General features: G+C 38.3%; 1 pseudogene; it reads left to right on the forward strand.

Moving 5' to 3' along the window:
- The first annotated feature begins 16,913 nt into the window (after positions 1-16,913).
- Positions 16,914-17,800, forward strand: LOC114699886 (annotated as a pseudogene).
- The last annotated feature ends 365 nt before the right edge of the window (positions 17,801-18,165 follow it).

Consider the following 18,165-nt stretch of genomic DNA (forward strand, 5'->3'; position numbering starts at 1 on the left):
TTGTGTGTTCTGCCTTCCCTTGTGAAAACTGAGTACTATATATGATATCATTGTAATCCCTCTGATCAGATCAATTATATTTCATTTTAAAATGTTAATGGATGCTACAGAGTTTGCAGTGTGCAATGAAAACAAATACAGTTCTACTTCACATGACACCACATCATTTCACATGTATTTCAGCCTATTCTCACACTTCTCCCAGATCTCCCCTCCCTCCCTAGAACTATTGTCATACACTTCATCTGTCCCAATGCTATAATCAATGACCATAGTAATTCCAATACATACAACCCTAGGTTAGAGTGACTTCTCTGCTATGATGGCCTGTACCCTGAAACTGTGAGCTCAAATAGATCATTGCTCTCTTTTTGTTTCTGCCCACACTCAACATCTTTCAGCTCCTCCCAGTTGGGAGCCTCTAAGACCATCCTTGGCTCTGTGAGTTAGCAGGAGGTCTTATAGATACAACACATTACCAGCCTTCTAGTTCAGCTTTCTGTAATAAAATGATATAAAGCACAATGTTCACAGTCAAAAGTTGATGGAGTTAGGTCAGATAGAAATAGGTTCATCCTCCCTAGAGTACTCCACAGGACTCTGGATTCTAATAGCAAAGTTGTGAAAATGAAGATCAAATGTTATGTACTCAGGAAGCTTATTAGTAGCCAACATTTTTATTGAGGTCACCTTCTGCATAGCGAATACCTTAATTTCAAACTCCCCAAAGACAATCTTTGTTCAGCACAAACCATGTAGTTTGTATGAATAGTTTAAATACAGTGAACCCTGTTTTCAGCTCTAGGGACTGTAGGGACCTTCCTGAAACCCATGTTTCCCAGTGTTAGCCATGGGACACATCTGCAGATGAGTTCTGCAGAAGCACTCTTAGGCCTGCTTTGTTGACTTATCCACATAGTTTTTTCTGGCTTCTGCTTCAGGGGAGCAGATGGGCTCTGTTTATGTGTACCAGACTGTCCATCTTTCAGGGTACTTCTGTACCACATGAACTGAGACTCTGGGATATCAAAAGGAAGCCTTACTTTACTGTCTTTTCAAGTTTTTCTTTTTGAAAGCATAGAAGTGTTGTTATCTTAACTCTTTACATGCCAGACCCAAAACTAAAATTCCTGATGAACACTGTAGTAGTGTAAACTCTTCTGATGAAAAATTAATTCATAAAGCATTTGTTATAGTGATTAATAGTAGACAAATCCTCCTCTTCCTTCTTGAACAGGCAAGATCTTTCAGGAGATATGTGTGCATAAACATGCATATGTGTTAATATGAGTGTTTGCATGCAATGTAAGTGTGTGCACACATTTATTCATGTGCCTGTTTATATGTAGCCAAATGGTGACACTCAAAAACACTCATTAAAATTGGATAGTAATAATCAACTGTCTACATATCAAAGCCTGTGGGAGGATATCTGTAAGAAACTGTTTTGAATTCAAGCCAACACTAATTAAAAAAAAATGTTTATGATTGGATTCAAGCTTTGGCATTTTAAAACCTTTTCACGTATTTTTAAATGTACAGCCAGCTTAAAAGCAGTAACAACTCTGCCTGGAGAGAGTTCTTTGAAAGTAGACTCAGAGAGCTTGATTTCAGCTCAGATATCTGTGTTCTCTAAGCAAAGTCCAAAATTCTACCATGTATGTTCCAGTTTCAAAACTATTGGTCTAGTATTCTTAGTATGTACTAAGTAAAACATTGCACTGTCCATTATGCCATTGTTAGGCATTGCAAATTTTAACCAGCTCATCATTCTGAAAAGTCTCAAGAAACCTGTTCCCTGTAAAGATGAAAGCATCATGATGTATTATGACAGCTGATAAAATAATTAAGGAAGCCAAAGTATAATGATGGGTGAGACAAATATCTCAAGAGTAAAGCTACTATGTTAAGGCTGAGCTCTTCTTTCCAATCCCAAATATCTTTGAATTTACAATGCTGGTGATCGTGCTGGCAGTGCCTTGGCCCAGGGGTCACTTTGAGTAGTCCTGAAAGACAAATGTCAAGTATGTGTCTCAATTCCTGTTGGTGGTGTTCATTAAGAAGCAAAGTAGGATCTTCTGAGGCCATGATAAATGTCACTCTTGTCCCATATCCTCTTTCCTCTTTTATACATGCTTTTGATAGTATTTCTTTGGAATTTCTTTGCAGAGTTATAGAGTTATTCCAGACTGGCTGTGTGATGCACTATAAACAATTATTCATAAGGTTTGCAGTGTCCACAAAGGCTTGAAATGGGTTATAGCAGATATTGTCCTGTCATTGTTTTCATAGAAATGACATATCCCTCACACTGTGATGGCCAGAAGGCTAGAGTCACATGGAGAAACCAAATTGAAGAACTGTAAAGGGAGCTAGAGTTGCCATCAACAAACAGAAGACCCACGAATAGAAATATTGATATTTCAAGCTAATGGGTTTGGTAGTGGTTTGTTGCCAGCATGATTTTAACAACAGATTACTGATATGTTCCCAGCATGATTTTAACAACCGATGACCAATATATAAGTGCTACTTATAATAATTTTTTTTTAGAAACACAATCCCAACAACAGGATGGACTGAGGGAAGTCTCACATAATAATGGTACTTGAAAGTTGTATTTTATAAGATTTTTAAGATTTATGTATATGCGTTAGTGTATAAGTGTATACCATGTGTATATGGGTGAACACAAAAGCCAGAGGGGTTAGATCCCATGAAACTGTGTATTTGTTATTTCTGTTTCTGTATAGCTGTATATATTCATCTATCTAGTTACATTTTTGCACAAGAAATACTAAAAAGTTGAAAAACATAATAAAAAATTCTTTTCAAATAATAAAGTAAAAGTTGCTTTAACCACATTTGTACATTTTTTACCTTCCAAATTTTTAGACTATAAACAAGGAGAAAAGATGGAATAAAATTAAAGATTATGACATTAATCTGCACATGTATGGACACCTGATTTTTGACAAAGAAGCCAAAACTGTACAATGGAAAAAAGAAAGCATCTTCCACAAATGGTGCTAGCATAACTGGATGTCAACATGTAGACTATTGTAAATAGATCCATATCTGTTATCATGCACAATACTCAAGTCCAAGTAGATCAAAGACCTCAACATAAATCCAGTTACACTGAACTTGATAGAAGAGGAAGTTAGGAAGAAGTCTGGAATACATTGGCACAAAGGATCACTTCCTAAATACGACACCAGTAGCACAGACACTGAAAGCAACAATTAATAAATGGGACCTCTTGAACCTGAGAAGCTTTTGTAGGGCAAAGGACATGGTCAATAAGAAAAAACAACAGCCTACAGAATGGGAAAAGATCTTCACCAACCCCACATCTGACAGAGGGCTGATATCCAAAAATATATAAAGAATTCAAGAAACTAGACACCAAAATACCTAACAATCCAATTTTTAAAAAATGGGATACAGAACTCCACAGAGAATTCTCAACAAAAGAATCTCAAATGGCTGAAAGACTTTTAAGCAATTGCTCAACATCCTTAATCATCAGGGAAATGCAAATAAAAATGACTCTGAGATACCATCTTACACCTTTCAGAATGGCTATGAAAAAAATCACCGATGACAGATTTTGTTGGAGAGGATGCAGAACAAGGGGAACACTCCTCCACTGTTGGTGGGAATGCAAACTTGTGCAGACACTTTGGAAATCAGTATGGTGGTTTCTCAGAAAATTAGGAATCAATCTTCCTCAAGACCCAGCTATAACACTCTTGGGCATATACCCAAGGAATGCTCAATCATACCATAAGGACACATGCTCAATTATGTTCATAGCAGCATTATTCATAATAGCCAGAACCTGGAAACAACCTAGATGCCCCTCAATGGATGAATGGATAAAGAAGATGTGGTGGCACATATACACAATGGAGTTCTACTCAGCAGTAAAAAAAAAATATGATATTATAAAATTTGCAGGCAAATAGGTGGAACTGGAAAATATGATCCTGAGTGAGGTAACCCAGACTGAAAAGGACAAACATGGTATGTACTCACTCATAAGTGAATACTAGATGTAAGCAAAGGATAACCAGACTACAATCCAAAGCTCCAGAGAAGCTAGCTAACAAGGTGAACCCTAAGAGGGACACATAGATCACCCAGCAAAGGAAAAATAGATGAGATCCACATGAGCAAATTGGGGGTAAGGAGGGGTAATGGAAGGCAATAAATGGGGGGATGAGAACATAAGGCTACAGGAGGTTTGAGCTGAAACAGGGACAGAGTGGGAGAGCAACAAAAGAGATACCATGATAAATGAAGACATCATGGGAACAGGGAGAAACAGGGTGCTAGGAAAGTTCCCAGGAATCCATAAGGATGACCCCACCTTAGACTACTAGCAATAGTTGAGAGGGTGCCTAAACTGGCCTACTCCAGTAATCATATTAGTGAATACCCTAACTGTCATCATAGAGTCTTCATCCAGTAAGTGATGGAAGAAGATTCAGAGATCCATGGCCAGGTGCCAGGCTGAGCTCCACGAGTCCAATCAATGAGAGAAAGGAGGGATTCTATGAGCCAGGGACATTGAGATCATGATGGGAAAATGTACAGAGATGGCCAGCCAATAGCTGTGGAGCCCCAATGGGACTGGATTGGGCCCTCTGGATAGGCAAGACAGTTGTTTAGCTTGAACTGCTTAGGGGACCCCCAGGCAGTGGGATTGGGATCCATCCCTGATGCATGAATGGGTTATTTGGAGCCCAGTGCCTATGGTGAAACACCTTCTGCAACCTTGGTGCAGGGAGAAGGGGCTTGCACCTGTCTCAACTGAATGTACCAGGCTCTGCTGATTCCTCATGGGAGACCTTGCCTTGAAGGAGGTGGTATTTGGGCAGGGGTTGGTTGGGGAGAAGACTGGGGGGCAGGAGGAGAGAGGAGAGGGGGATGTGTGGTTGGTATGTAAAAGTAATAGAAAATTTCTTGATAATAAAAAAATAAAAGAGAGAAAATGAACATAATTTAATATTCCAGACAGATAGCTGTAGATTTCTATTCAGTTTCTCAAACTTTGCATACTAACATGATTGGAAACATCTGAGAAACTGTCTCTGTGCTTGTCATTGTTTGTAAAATCTGTATGAATGAGCATCTGAATGAGGGTGCATAGTTTATTGATGTCAATAAATGTTTTCATCACCAGAATGTGTCATTTGTAATTTGTATTTGCTTTTTCTTCTTGGTTCATGGTGTTACTTTTTGCAAAACAGTTTTTGTGACACAATAGTCACTCAGTGTCCATTTGGTGACTGCATGAATGAGCGACTGAAGCATTGAGAATGATGGAAGGGATGTCAGATGTAGGAAAGATGGTCAAACAAAACAATGGCTTTCATCCAATCACACTTGTCTAGCAAGAGAATGGGGTGGAGGCAGGACCAGCTGCTAGTTGGATCTGTCCCAATGTATAGGGGGTGGCTCTCTATAGTATAGCTATATGGGCATCACCAAGATCCTGCTCTTCTTCACAAAACAACTGACTCTTTAGTAAACATGAGATATAATGTGCCCAACATTACATTGTATGAATAATCAACTCTAATGATACTTTGGAAAGAGTCTCCAAATTTTTGTGGTGCCAAGGAACTAGTATCTTCAGTTACTAGTCATCTTTTCACAGATGCTTGAATATGATCAGGATGAAGATTTCAAGCTGGATCAATACCACATATAGTAAAGTATTCCAAATATCTCACGAACAGACAACACAAGCTCCACTTGCAGAGTGTTGCCCATTCTTCCTAGGAGCCACCACAGATGCTTGATTCAGAGCTTTCAGCAATTGAAATCACACAGACCTTCAGGATCCCAATGTTAGCCAACAAAGGAAAACCAAAAGGAATTAATTTCAATGGAACCTTAAGTATAAAACAGTTATAAAGTTTACTTTTCTACAGAGTAGTGCCCACTCTACACAGGGAATATATTATAAACTCCCCAGTGTAGGACTGACACTAAAGATAGCAATTAAGTAAAATGTACATATATTTATTACAAACTTTAATTTAGGAATTAGGCATAATAGATAAATTATAAACAGTATTTATATTGTGTAAGTGTTTTATGGACATGATTTACATATGAATAAAGAATGGAGTACCTTGCCGGGCGGTGGTGGCGCACGCCTTTAATCCCAGCACTCGGGAGGCAGAGGCAGGCGGATCTCTATGAGTTCGAGGCCAGTCTGGGCTACCAAGTGAGCTCCAGGAAAGGCGCAAAGCTACACAGAGAAACCCTGTCTCAAAAAAAAAAAAAAAAAAAAAAAAAAGAATGGAGTACCTTTATATGCAAATAGTACATACTGTATTCAAGGGAATTAAGCACCAGCAGAAATTAGCATCTGAAGGAGTCCTGGAATCAGTTTCCTTGGATATCAATAAAGGTTTCACCATATCTTTTTGTGATGATGTGGGCTGAAGCAATGCCTCTATAGTAAGATATGACATAGCAATAAACTATTATGCAGAGTTCTTTGCATATAAGCTCTGAAATGTTGTGAAAGTCCATCTGACACCAAAATAGCTACCAAGTAATTAAGCAAGTAGCCCATAGATTAGAAAAAAAAATGGATGATTCACACACCACATGGGACAAAGTTGGACAGAGCAAAATCTAATCATACAAATTCAAATGCTGTTCACTCTAAGTTTTATGAACAGTTTGTTTCTTTTTATACTTAATATTGTCCAACAGTTGACATCATATAACCTTAGAAAGCAAAAACCACTGAAAGGGGGAGTTGGTTATATATTTCAGTTCAGAATTATGCTTCATCAGCTTTCTTTTTTTTCTTTCTTTTGGTTTTTCGAGACAGGGTTTCTTGTGTAGCTTTGCACCTTTTCTGGAACTCACTTGGTAGCCCAGGCTGGCCTTGAACTCACAGAGATCTGCCTGCCTCTGCCTCCCGAGTGCTGGGATTAAAGGCGTACGCCACCACTGCCCGGCCAAGCTTTTCTTTATATACAGACTGGGAAAGTTTTATATCTTAGTCCATGTGTGCTCTTCTCAAAAGATGTCATAGGCTAGTTAATTCTTAAGAATACAAATCTGTTTCTCACAGTTCTAGAGTTTGGGGAGCTCAAGGTCAAAGAGCCAGTAGATTTGGTGTCTGGTGAGGTTCTGATTTCTGCTCCTGAGATGGTTCTTTGTTGCACAGTCCTCTAGAGGGAACAAACATGAAAGAAAGGACAGGGTAAAGATGACCTATGCTAGTCCCTTCCAGCTCTGTTATAGGACTAGAAGATACTATCTTGAAGGCAAGGATCCCAAGGCTTACCCAGTTCTCAAAATGAACCTCTTCTTACTATTGGGACAGTAGAGTAGGTTTCAGTGTGAATTTGGGGAATGACATGCATTTAATCCAGGGATCTACAATAACCTATATCTGAGGTTACTGTGTGTGCAGTGCTGTGTGGAAAGCTCTGAAAGAGAGAGAAGGGAACAAGCCTAGTCATGTCCCATAACTGGCAGAATGCACTCATCCATTCTATAAAATCATTAAGTTGATGATTTAATAGTACCTTGTCACTATGAGATATAAAAAGTTATTCATATATACTGTCTGACACGGGTGTCTCCTATAGTGAGCAAAAATTACTAGCAGCCTTTCTCTTTTTTAATCTCATTTCATCTTTTACTCTCTGTTGTTCTTTGTATGTCTCCCCATTCTTTCCCTCTCCATTCTTTCCTTATTCTTTATAACTCACCCCTGAGAAACTGATGATTCAAAAACATATGCTTCAGAAAGGAGATCAATATAGGAAAGATATCTTCTGCTAATAGCCTTTTCCAGACTTCACAGCTCTACAATTGAATTTCCCTATGAATTATGGATTATTCCAGATTATATGAACAAAAATGCATCTTTCATACCAAATGACCACTCATGATGTCAACCATGCATCCCATTCATTGGAACCTTTTGCATTTCACTAACCACTATCTTGCAAATGGAAATGCCTATGTGGGACATCATGCCTGATCTATGAAGGCCAATATTCCTTGTTATAGTTTCATGTTGCATTTTCTGCTAAATATAGAAATAAAATTCTTCACAAGATTTCCCCCTGGTCTTTTCTTCCACCCTTGCCAACTCCACAGGCAGCTGTAATTTAGACAAGTTTACTTCTGCAAAAATAGAAATGTCTACTTCTGGCTCACTGTGTTATACACTAAGTAATTATTGAATATTAGTCATGGATTCATAGAGATAAACAACTTAATTGCATCTTAAAAACAGGTTCTAAGTACTTATGCTATCAATGTTTTATAGATTAAGCAAAATGGATAAATAAATATATCAAAGAGAGAAAGATAGGTGATAGCTAATTGATAGATGTATAGATAGAAAGGTAGACAAATACATGATAGATTGCAAGCGACAATGACAAGTATACGTGTAGAGTGTTACATGGCCATTCTACAAGTAATGATGTTTATTAATACATATAATTACAAATAAAATACCAAATACCCAAACTGAACAATAATATATGCATGTGTATGCAGTATGTGTTTGTGTATGAGTGTGTTTGTGTGTGTGTGTGTGTGTGTGTGTGTGTGTGTGTGTGTGTGTGTGTGTTTCTTCAAAGTGGCACTGGAAAGCTATACACTGAAGGTATCTGGTGCTGAGGTCATGTTCTAGATTTCCATTCCTTCCACACATTCTTTGAAGATGCATGTATTACAGGTGAAAGATCAGAAGAATGGCATTTATGGAAAGAAATATTAGAGCTATCACATCAGTGCCATGTTTGTTGTGTTTAGTCTCATCCCTACAGCTTGAAACATGGATACTGAAGCTCTGAAGACTCCTTAAGCCAGCAGTAAATATCAAGAACATCCAGCATGAATGACATTGGTTTTCATTGGCTGTGCTTGGGAGACATGGTCATCCTTTGTATAATATCAATGCACTGGGTTATACAGTTTTTCTCAGTTGCCCTCTCTTCTTATGAAAGAATGCTGTACTTTACAAATTGAGGAGATGCTTTCTCAAGTTTTCCATTAGATTTGTGTCCTCTAGATGGGTATCATTTTCAAACAAATTCTTCTGAAGTTAGAAATAAAAGCTATTTCAATAGTAAGAGTTGAAATAGACATTCAAGTCAGATAGCAATATTTATCATCGCTTTTATAAGACCTCAGGAAAAGTTAGTTGATTTGAGTCACAATTTTATTTCAGCACATGGATATATTACAATCGATTGATTTAAGATTTAAGCCATGCACTCTGATCCTAGACTCAGGTGACAGAAAATCACCTCAACTAGAGTCTGAGAGTAAGTTGGTGCTTAAAATAACAAAGGAGTCTTACGTATGATTTCATTTTATTGCCATCCTTATAGGCACATCTCCTTGAACAATATTGAGAAATCATTGACTGGATTAGATATTAAGATTTTAGAAAATCTTTAGCATCAGGATATAACCCATTGTCCATTCTTTTTCAGTAGGAGGTATGTTTTCTTTTACAAAGACTCATACAAGAACTCACATTTAATATTGTATTATGTGCTCCTGTCTTCTACCAATTTAGTTATTTCGTGTTATGGTAATCATCTAGAAATTATAAAATTAATTACCAGTCTATAAGAGGCACCTGATAATTTTCCCCTCTATGCTTCATCTTTTTTGACATTTCTTCATTTGAAACATCATCAACTGGAGTCTTCATCTGCAATCAATGTTGGTGTTATGTATTTAAGTAATCTAAAGGACCTCTAGTGCCAAGTGACTATAATACTTCAAATTACAGAGTTTCAACATAGATAAAAGCAGTCATATAATACAAATAAGGAATATAGAGAAACATGTGCATGCACACACACACACACACATATATACACACTCACATTCACACTCACACTCACACAGAGAGATGTCCTTTTTTCAGAGGGACGTGTACTCTATAGGAAAGGTATAGTTCTGATAGCTTTCTAATTAAAACTCAGAAGAGTAAAAAGAATGCAAATTGACTTTTCAAACTTTCTTGTTATTATTCTACTTTAGTCCTTTAATTCCCCCAAAAAATAGTGTCTCAGACACTCTTGTAAAGCAGCTCAACTTGTCCCTAATGCTCAAATACAACAGTCAAAGTGGGAAGACATCTAGTGTTCTCCCCCAAGGTCATCCACTGAAGACTTCGCATATTTGACTTTTATTTGCAGTGTGGGAACACATCAGCCTTGCAACATAGACATACAGACAAAGACATACGCGTGCGTGCGCGTGCTCTCTCTCTCTCTCTCTCTCTCTCTCTCTCTCTCTCTCTCACACACACACACACACACACACACACACACACACACCCTACAAACAAATTTGCTTCCTTAAATCTATTTTCTTTCGCAAAAACATTATTACTATTTAGTTGATTATATTTATCAGCCTCTCTATTTAACGGGTTCTGTTAAAAAATAAACATTCCATGAAACTGACAGAAACTGAGTGAAGTTCTGGCTTTTCCACTCGGTGTATGACTGTGTGTATGTCACACACAGCACTATATACATCTCTGTGTGGCTTCAAACTAATAAGAAACCTAGCAATGTATAAAGAACAGAAAGAGAAGATGATGCTGAAGAGAGAGTGAGGAGGACAGAAAAGAGTGCCTGTGTACTAAGAATGCAATTGACCTGAGAAACTGGAGTTGACATACATTAAGAGAAGCATGCTGAAGTATCACAGGAAGGTAGCACTCTCGTTATGTTCCAGGAACCATTTTAGTTTTAATGTATACATTAATTCTTTTATCTCCCCTCCAGAGCAATAAACCAGGTAGCATTAGTGTTATTCTATTTTCTTAGATAGACAAACTAACACACAGTTGCAGTAAGCCAATTGATGAAAGTCATAATATGGTAAGGAATGAAATGTGTACCTGAGGCTAGAAAGCACTCTGGCTTATCCCACCTATGGCTCTTCACATTAGCCATGGAAGAATGAAAAAGTGTGTATGACAGACAGGGGATCATTGGACACTCTGTATGTGAAGCACATTTATTGGGAGGCATATGGGAAGAATTCATTGTGTTTCAGAGTACTCAGGAGTTCCAGGTGGTAGATTGAAGGTAGATGGAAAATAGGCATTTCATATAATGCATGTGGTGAACATATCGGGGGAAATGGAACAAGAAGGGCAGTGAATACTTCAAATATGCAGCAGTTTTCACTTTCCTGAGATGCCATCTAGTCCCATAGCAGGCAAAGTCAGCCTTCCCAACCCTGTCCTCAGACACTACTATTGTCTTATCTTCATGGCGAAACCCATGTAGATGGACTTACAGTGCTTAGATTCTAGAAGAGAATGATGACCAAAGTTATTAGCCATGGCCTGAGAGAGAGCTCAATGAATAAAGTACTCAGTATTTGCAAGTACGCAGATTAGAGTTTGAATTCTCAGACCATTCTTATGGCTGTGTTCAGTAGCTCACATCTGTGATCCCAGCACTCCTCACGTAATGTGGGAGGCAGAAACTGAAGACAGGAGAATCCTCAGAAGTTCACAGGCCAGTTAGTGTGGTTTACACAGTAGCAAATATTGAAAGGCCCTGTCACAAACAAGGAGGGATTAAGAACGAACACCCGAGGTTGTCCACTGACCTCCACACAAGCCATATGACGTTTTCCTCTCTATTCACACATAGGAAGACACACACACACACACACACACCCATACACACACACACACACACACACACACACACACATATACACACACACAGGATTTTTAAGAAATATCTTAGCAAAGTATGATACTTAGCAGAGGACAACTTGATGAATCTTACCATTTTCTATGTATATGTATTGCATATGGGTTAGGTGGTGAAGTTGTTAAGTATACATAATACAACAGACTCAAGAGTAAGGCCACTTCCAGCTCAAATTCAACTTCTGACACTCACTATTTCAAGAATCTTTGGCAGATTTCTTGCCTTAGTGAGTTGTCTTTTCTTCGTCTGAAACATGTATGATGCAGTAGCATCATACCTACTGCAGTGAGGTAGCTCAAAGGCTTTGCCATGTTCTGCATGTTTTGCCCTTATTGTCATTCAGAGCGTTAACGCGATGCCCTGGCAGTTGAAAGAGCTCACAGTTAACGAGGATGAAAAAGAGAAACAATCACAGCAGCAGTGCATGGTGGATGCCCTGGTGAACACAGACTGCTTGTCAGAGGCAGGGTGTGCTCATCTTCTGGTAGATTTGAAAGTCTCTCTCTGCATTTTCTGAAGGCTGCACTTGGGGGTACATGCAAGGTCAACACAGATGCCTCTCCAAAGCCTGAGAAATGATAAAAAAATGAATCTATGGAAAAAAGGTGAAAGTTGGCTCTTAAAAATACCCAGAAAAAACAGCAAGGGTGCACTGTATGCTTGAACCAAAATTTCATCAGAAACCTGGGAAATATTTCTGAGGTTCAGAATCCAGGCAACACACCTCAAAGTCAACCTTTGTCAAACCAAGAACTCCCTCACAAAGTGAGTCTTCACAGTATTTGGCATTCATTTGTCACATAGTAATTATCCTATTAATCCGAATTAAACCCTTATCGCAGGCTCTTCATCCAAAGTGTGAATATAACAATTACCCGGGGGCTAAAAAGGGAGGAGGTTTTCAGAGCTGTGCCTTGTCATGAGAGCAGACATTCTGACTGTGGCAGCAGGAGAGAAATACAATATTAACATACGTAAGAACTGAGACGTGAATATATCAAAGAAATCTGATAAATTACAGGTTTGTGAAGGTTTTGCAGAGTTCAGGTAGTGATCTCCAGGTAGAGTTGAAAAAGCAAAGATGTTTCAGTTACCTGGAATTGCAGAGCCTTCAGGTACCACACTACAGAGGTGTTTGTTAAGCAGCTAAAAGCCTCTATAAGAACCTTTCATTTTAATTAGATACTTTGGACAATCATCCACGAAGCTACAGCAATGAGATTCCTCACATCCCAATTGCATCTTGCTAGTGACTTCATCTTCCATGTCTGGAGTCTGCTGCTGCTCTTTCACTGTCATTAAAACCCGGGTCTTCAGTCTTCTAAAGTAGGCTAAGGACCAGGCACTTTCTAGGCAGGAATCCTCCAGGCCTTCCATATCCGAATGAGACTGCCTATGCATCCAGTCATATGGAGTGAACAGTTATCAGCATCTCAGCTTTTCCTGTGTTTAGACAGCCTTGGACTATCCAGCCCTTATCATGTAAGCCTACCTATACTCCCTTGTAATATATATACTTTGTATTGGTCTATCCTTCTAGAGAACCCCAACTATCTAGTTGATGGCCTCCTTTGCATATCAGGACCAATGCCTATGATCTAGAAATCAAGCCAACAGTACAAGGGAATTTGTCACTAGAGAGAGTTCTGAGTTGTAATTCGTCTCTTGTGCCTGCTAGACCAGTGAGACCAGTCACATTCCATAAGCAAGAAGAGTCTCAGATGAGATGTTACTGTGAGGATTAAAATGTAGCAGAGTTAAACCCCCAGTAAATTGCCTAGCAGACAATGAGCTATGAATATTCATTCCTCCCTGCCACTACCTAATCTGAGGTTAATATGAAGATAAATTTACAGACTTGAGTAAGTCTGATAACTGAACATTTTGATCAGGGAATTACTCCTGAAACAAAATGAAGGTCACATTCCACTTTTAATAAAAAAAAAATACAAAATAATGATGACACCAATTACGATGCAGTTGAACGGAAACAAATGTGCCCTGAACTATACAGGTGACCCCTGTTGTTACTACTTTTCAAAAATCCAATGCATTTTAAAAATCACAAAAATGATGAGTACTTTTTTCCTCTTGGAATTTTCCTTGGGAAAACAGCATTTAAAAAATTAAGAAAGAAAGAAATATGTTCACTTCAGCATTATTCAAAAGAATGAAGAATTTTAAAACAGAGACACTTCAAGTATCCATTAAATGTCTTTCTATGGCTGTGTTTGGGTATTTTCTATAGTTAATACATTAAAATGTTATCTGCAGTGCATCCTTGTTGAATGGCATCATTAGAAACTGATTAGATCATGAGGTTTCTGTCTCAAGTAGATCAATGCTTTTACTATAGAACTGAGTAAGGGGATTAACTATCAATGGACTAAGGCTGTGATAAAAGTTATTGGTTTGTTCTCTGTCTCTGCCTCTCATTTCTCTGTGTCTGTCTCTGTCTTCAGTTCTTTCTTCCAAACCTGCTGCATTATTCCTTCCTTGCTTCATGATTTTGGTCTGAGTTGAAATGAGAAAGTTCCCACCAGGTAGGAGACCCTTCACTTTGAACTGGGCTTCCCAGCCTCTACCATTAAAAAAACAAACAAAAACACCTTCTGTTCTTCATGAATGATTCAGTTTGTGAGTGTCTGTCACAGCAGAACAAAATGGACTAAGATAGTTATGCAGGGACTGAAAATAACAATTAAGATTTCACAGCAGTGAGGAACAATATCTTCACCGCAATATAAGAAAAGCAGAGTACAACATCTCTTCTACTGCATGATTGCAATTTTCAAGTATTTATGTAGAGAAGACACAAAAAAATGAATAACAAAATTGCTGTGGGGACAAAAATGTGATTTTCTTCTTTTTTATTTAGGATGACTATTATTTTTACACCACAGCTTTTTGCTCCATGTCTATTTTAAAATACTGCCCATCCTTTCCAATATTTGTATGAAACTGCAAACTCACACACATTGTCACATACACAGAGGGTCCTGATAACCAAATCACTGTGAACATCTCAGACAAGTACAGAAGAACCTGCTTAGCACTCAGGCCATCCTGCCTATGGTCCAGGCCCTAAGAGGAAATCAGAATTCCTTGACAGCAAGCCATGAAGATCAGACCCAGAAGGGGAAAGTCAAACTGCAGTTGAAACTAATCCTCTGAGATGGATATGCCAACAGAAGATGAGACTAGGACACTAGGACATATACAGCTGCCCCTGATGAGGCTTGTGCATAAACACATTATAGTTCCTGACGCATGCACAGATGTACTTGGCTCAATGACCCACGAGTAGAGCTAACCTAAGTGAAGTTTTAAATGGAGGTTAAGAAGAATCAGAGTCAGACTACCAGAGTGCCAAAGAGAAAGGTTTGCATTCCCCCCAGTTAATCTTATCTTCCTGGAACTCAATCCCCCAACCCCATGCCTGATTCTGTAGGTATCGTCCTGATACACAGGTGCTACATTCACTTGCTAGCACCATCAGAACAAAACACCTCTGACTGCAGGCTTACCTAACATGAACTTATTTCTCCACAGTTCCAGAGACTAGATGACTGAATTCAGGTTGATTTAGTCTCAGAACTCTCTTTTCTTGAACTTGACTTGTAGAGGATCATGTTCAGAACATTTTTTCTTTGTCATCACAGGTCCAAATTTATTTTTGTTATGAAAACATCAATAAGATTGGATCAGAAAGTGTTATAATGATGTCATGGTAATATTATCACCTCCTTAAAGATCCAGTGGCCACATATAGTTACATTCTGAATTGCATGAGGTCAAAATGTCAGCATATGACTTTTCGGGTATGAAACAACTTACTCAACAAGAATTGCCAAGCTTAGCTCAGAACATGAAAAGACTTGCTTGTAAAGCAGAATGACAAGTCATGTTGCTCAGAGTATATACGAACAAAGTCTCCATGGAATATTGCCTGCCTAAATCCTTGTTTTATACCATATGAAGTTTGGGCCTTTAAAGTGGGTTTTCCAAGATTTTAGCAAGCAAGTACAAGTTCACAGTCATCTTCTGAATTTCCTTATCTTTGACTAACTGTGAAAATTGTCACTTTTAAATTCATTTTTCTCATCCCTGGACTTTTTTTGTATCACAAAATAAATCCTATTTTACAGCTCCAAAAAGTCAAATTCAAGAAAATACAAAACAAAAATCCCAGATCATTGGCTTAAAGACAAGAAGCAAGTCCAAGGAACCAAATTTACAATTAGTCCCAGATACCCCTTTGAAAAGAGCTCAGTATACTATTATTACAATCCTCATTTATTGACACAAGATGATAACGTGCTATTTCGCTCTGTCTGTCAGGAGAATAGGCAATACTTTCAGTAAAGAAAAAAAATGATTCTCTAAAGATGCTGGATGTGCCACCATTTTAGCTATTTTAATATGAAATAAACATCACTTCTTCCCCAACGGATCTTCATTTCACTCACAATACTTGTATTGATCAATATTGAGCTAAATACTTTGTCATTGGATCCTAACAAACATTCAACATTGCCTTACATTATGTTTTTAAGTGAAGAACTCTGAATACTATTTTGGTGACAGCATCACTGACATTTTGTTTTTCTACATTGTCTCTAAAGTATGAAAATATAGAGTTCCAATGAACTTGTGCAGAACTGCCGGATATGCAAAGATGTGTCACCTATGTTCATGCTCCTCATCACATCATAAGTTGGCTCAGCCTGTGAACATAATATAGGAAATCTGCATGACAGATCTGGGGCTAGTCTGGCTATCCAGTCAGTGTCTCTGCAGCATGTATCAGTGCATGCATCAGAAATCAAGGTTGCACATAGTATCATTTTCTGAAGAAAAACTGAATCTAATCTTTAAGTCCCCCTTGACACAGAAAAAAAAAATGTGTAATCTAAGAGAATTTGGTGATCAATTAGTGAGCTGTATCTTGTTTTATTTACTGTGGGGAAGCAGCCAGAAGCTGAGCTTTGCTGGAGTTGGAATGGAAACGTCTCCCCTCTTAGTATATGCAAACTGTTGCTCATCATTCTAAAAATAGACTGTAAGCTTTCACCCCCCTAGCACTACCAGGCCTGCAGGTCTATGTGGAGCTGAAATTGCAGGTTTCTTTCCCACAGGACAGTGTTTATAAATGTTGTCAAGAATAAAGTCTACTAATTTAAGAGATATCAAGTAAGATTAAGAAGGTGATTAAGAAGGTGAGGCAGTAAAACCAGCTACTATGCTCTGAAATGATTGGTGATCCAGGACAAACAAGTAAGTATAGTACACTCAAATACAGGATGATAGTTCATGTAACTGAAAAGTATGTCATCTTTCAGACTGCATATGCCCATATAGAAGGGGTTATGATAGTCTGTCAGTATATGCACATGAACTACAAAATTATGGTAGGAAAGTTGGCTTGACAAATTATGCTGCAGCTTATTGTACTGGTTTGTGGCTAGCCCACAGGCTTCTCAGTAGGTTTAGCATGGGCAAGATCTATGAAGGTCAAGTGGAGTTGACTGGAGTGAATACAATGTGGGAAGTATTGATGGTCAGCCGGGTATCTTCACTTGCTATTTGGATGCAGGTCTTTTCAGAACTACAACTGGCAATAAAGGTTTTGGGGCCCTGAAGGGAGCTGTGGATTGAGGTTATATAACCCTCATTGTACCAAACAATTATCTGGTTATGATTCTAGAAGCAAATTCAAAGCAGAAGTATATCAGAAGAGCAGTGTGGGTTAGAGTGTTACAGATTGCATATGTTACCCAATGGAGGAAGACCAAGATGCATATAAGAAACAGTATTCTCAATTCATAAAGAATATCATAACTCCAGACATGAAGGGGATGCATAAGAAAGCTCATGCTACCATCTAAGAGAATCCAGACCTTTAAACGAAGATCAAGAGAGAAGTGAAGAAGAGGTGGAGCCATCCCAAAATGTCCCTTGCCCAGAAAAAGAAAGATCGGGATGTACAAAAGAAGGCAAGCTGCCTCAGAGCTCAGGAACAGGCTGCTGAAAGTTAAAGCAATTTTTATGAAGATTTTTCCATAAAAATATAAACTTATTGACCAAGCCAAAAAGTGAGACTTCTTCATTTCTATCTTCCTTATTTGTGATACACACATGTAAGTTAGCAGGTCCTAGATGGCTGGTAATGTATTGGTTCTGTAGGCATAATTTTTCATTAGGACTGCCAGCTCCTCAATAAGTGCACAGAAACTTAATATTAATTATAAATGCTTAGCCAATAGCTAAGATTTGTTACTAGCTATCTCTTATGTTTTGAACTAACTCATATTTCTTATTGATCCTCTGCCACATGGCAGTACCTTCTTTCCACACAGCAAGGCATGTTCATCTTGCCTCTCTTGGCATCTGCTTGAGACCC

This window comes from Peromyscus leucopus, chromosome 1 (genome assembly GCF_004664715.2).
Source record: "Peromyscus leucopus breed LL Stock chromosome 1, UCI_PerLeu_2.1, whole genome shotgun sequence".
Lineage (NCBI taxonomy): Eukaryota > Metazoa > Chordata > Mammalia > Rodentia > Cricetidae > Peromyscus > Peromyscus leucopus.